Genomic DNA, 3695 nt, shown 5'->3' with positions numbered 1-3695 from the left:
GCTAAGGGCAGGTTCACACCATTTGTCCGGGAAACGGTGTGCACCTGCACACAGTTCCAGACAAAATGAGATCTGCAGTATTTTTCTGGAACGGACTGCACTGGTGTGAACAAAGGCCAGAAATAGCATAGGGATACATTAGGATGCATTTTGGGTCCGGAAACAATCTGGCCTGGTCTGGAGATGATCTGGATGTGGTATGAACCTGCCCTCAAGCCAGAGGGTGAACATAAGACCCCATTCACACTGAGCTACATAAAAAAAAAAAAGCTCTTTTCCAGCACTGATTTGAGATGAGACATTGAACTGCAGTGCACATTTGGTTGAACTACGTAGGGCTTCTTTTGGCAGTCTATCAAAGCCTATTGGGGCCAAATTGCACAAAAAGCTGCTGGAAAAATAGGTCATGTTCGAGCGACATTGAGGTGTGGAACAGCTCCATTGAAATGCATTTGATGAGCTACATTGAGAGATTTTTTTTTTAGTGGAAACCGTGCCACAAATTGCTCAGTGTGAATGGGGTCTGACAGCCAGCCAATATTTCTGAAGCAGCTCAGTAATGACCACCTATTTCTCTTATGACACAATTACTTTTAAATGTGCTGGCTTTCTAGTTAGTCACTGACATACAACAAGCATTTACCCGGTGTATTCTTTTTTCCAACTGGAAGTTCAAACTTCACTTGTTAATAGGTGACTCACATGGGAAAAGTATGCAGGCGGTGAAGGGTCAGCATAACAGTCCCATAGCAAACATCCTTTAAAATATATTGGCAGTTCTCATAGCTCTATTCTATATTGACTTTACAGGCTGAATACAAACGAAAGGACTAAAATCTTAATGACCTTGACCTTGGCATTCTTCTTTTTTTGGGTATTAAAAATGGGGGGGGGGGGTGACTTCTGCAATCTCAGAATGATTCAACCCCCTGATTAGAATCTCTCACAAGGGCACACATCTGTAACACAGGTGTTGTCTCAAGCACACTTGATGCAAGTACAGTAATCGAGGGCGTCATTAGTTGCACCAGGTGTGCTTGGGCTAGAACACATGAAATACCTGACCTGGCTAGGGGTTTGTTGAGTGTCAAGTTTGACTGCATGTTAGAAATATGACTAAGTCAAAAAAGTTAAGAGATCACCGTCCTTCACAAACAAGGAACAGGATACAAAAAGATAGCAAGGGCACTGAATGTTCCTAGAGACACCACACCGCTGGAAGCATAGTTTCGCCAATAAACATGAATTGGCAACATTTACAAACATTCAGTTGTTTGCAGTGAACATATCAAACAAAATTAATTGAAATAGGTCAACACTACAAACGTTTCAAGTGGTTTCCCCAAATTCAACTTTTAATAATTTCTGCACTCAGAAACCCCTGAATAGAATCTCTCACAAGAGCACACATCTGCAAAACAGGTTTGTCTCGAGCACACCTGATGCAAGTAATCAAGGGCTTCATCAGTTTACCAGGTGTGCTTGAGCTAGAACACCGGAAATACCTGAAATGGTTACGGGTTTGTTGAGTGTCAAGTTTGACTGCATGTTAGAAATATGACTTAAGGTGCCCATACACTGCACGATTATCGTACGATAATCGTATGCGATCGGGTTTTCGTACGATAATCGAGCAGTGTGAACGGAGACGTGCGACCGTTTCTACTGTACGGTCGCACGTCTTCTGTCGAACCAGCATGTTCAAAAACCAGCCGGGAATCGTACGATTCTCGGCTGGTTAGAACGGTGCTTGGAAGATAAATGCTGAACGGGCCGGTGTGCGCACGCGCACACTGCCCGTTCAGCATTGCGGTCATCGGAAGCCCGCCCCTCAGGAGGGCGGGCTTGCGATGATCGAGAGTGCGATCTGCCTGTCCAAGATAGGCAGATCGTACGTTTTTTTAATCCCTGTACAACCATCGCAAGACTAAAGTCTTGCGATGGTTGTAGAGTGTATGGCCACCTTAAGTCAAAAAAGTTAAGAGATCACCGTCCTTCACAAACAAGGAACAGGATACAAAAAGATAGCAAGAGCACTGAATGTTCCTAGAGACACCGCTGGAAGCATAGTTCACCAATAAATCTGGTTTGGCAAAAGTTCTAAACATTCAGTTGTTTGCAGTGAACACATCAAACAAAAGCAAATTAAATAGATCAACACAATGAATGTTTCGAGTGGTTTCCCCAAACTCAATGCAACTTTTCAGTTGAGTAGGCCGAGGTCATGGGCAGCCAAGGCTCACTGATGCACGCGAGAAGCAAAGGCTGACCTATGTAGCCCAATCCAATAGAAGAGCTTCTGTAGCTCACATTGCTGAAGGTTAATGCTGGTTCCAATAGAAAGGTATCTGAACATGGAGTGCATTGCAAGTTGTTGCATATGGGGCTGTGTAGCCGGAGACCGGTCAAAAGGCCCATGCTGACCATGTCCATCACCAAAAGCATCTACAATGGGCATGTGAGCATCAGAACTGGACCACAGAGCAATGGAAGAAGGTGGCATGGTCTGATGAATCACAGGGGGGAAATGTCATTTTTTACATTTTAGACTGGGTGCTTTGAGATTTTACATATAAAGGGTGCTGGGACTGAAAAAAGGTTGAGAAACGCTGATCTAAGACATACAGAGGGGAATTTATCAAAACTGGAGCAGACAAAATCTGGAGCAGGTGTGCATGGCAACCGATCAGCTTCTCTCTTCAGTTTGTTTAGTTGTGATTTGAAAATGAAAGAGAGAGGCTGATTGGTTGCCTTGCACAGCTGCTTAAAAATTTGATACATTCCCCTCACAGTATATACCCTATTGCCCTAAAGCCCAACTCCAGGTACAGCTATTTTTACTTTATTTTTTATCTTTAATTCCCACATTTCAAGTATCATTTTTATTCCTTTAGGAGCTTTCACTGAGCACTGCTGCTACAATTCTGGCTCCCCGCTGTCTATGAATGATGCCAGTACTGGTGTTGTCTCTCTGCCCCCCTCAATCTGCTGTACCATTCACAAAGCACTGTGATGACGTTTGTACTGTGCTTTGTGAATGGCACAGCATAATGGGGTGGTGGCAGAGGCACAACAGCGGAACTGATATTGTTCATAGACACTGTTCTAGTGAGGAGCTGGAAGTTTGTCTCTTGCTGTATAGCTGGTGTGCTCAGTAGAACATAGAGGGAGCTCCTAAAGGAATAAAAATAGTGTCACTCATAATGTGAGAAATAGGGCCCGCTAACACCAAATGCATTAGCCTGTGCTGGGCAAATTTGAGTGCCTTGTTTCAATGAAGTCAGTTTACGCCACTGCAGTGTGATGTTATACAGTACATCACATTCTGCAGTGAATAAAACTGAATTAAATGTTACTTTTTTATTCGGTGGCGGAAGTAGGAGGCGATGTCTCGGGTCCAGGATGTAGAAGGAGGCTCGGGCGAGGTCCGGGCACCGGGCATAGAGCATAAGGTGAGTCCTGAGCTAAAAAGTTCACTTAAGTGCAGCCCCGGATCGGCAGAGCTCGAATCTGTGCGTGTTTACTCCTCCATGGTCGGCCACGCCCCCCACTTTTTTATATTTTAATACAGTTTGGAAAAAAAGGATTACTGTGCGAGGTGCTTCCGACACAGCGCACACCAGAGGCTGCTTTATAACGCAGTTGCTGATGAGAAGATCAAAATAACAGTAACAATAGCTGTGCTTAGGGTCAAG

This window comes from Nanorana parkeri, unplaced genomic scaffold, assembly GCF_000935625.1.
Source record: "Nanorana parkeri isolate BGI_ZX_2015 unplaced genomic scaffold, ASM93562v1 scaffold948, whole genome shotgun sequence".
Lineage (NCBI taxonomy): Eukaryota > Metazoa > Chordata > Amphibia > Anura > Dicroglossidae > Nanorana > Nanorana parkeri.
This window is presented reverse-complemented; position numbering follows the sequence as displayed.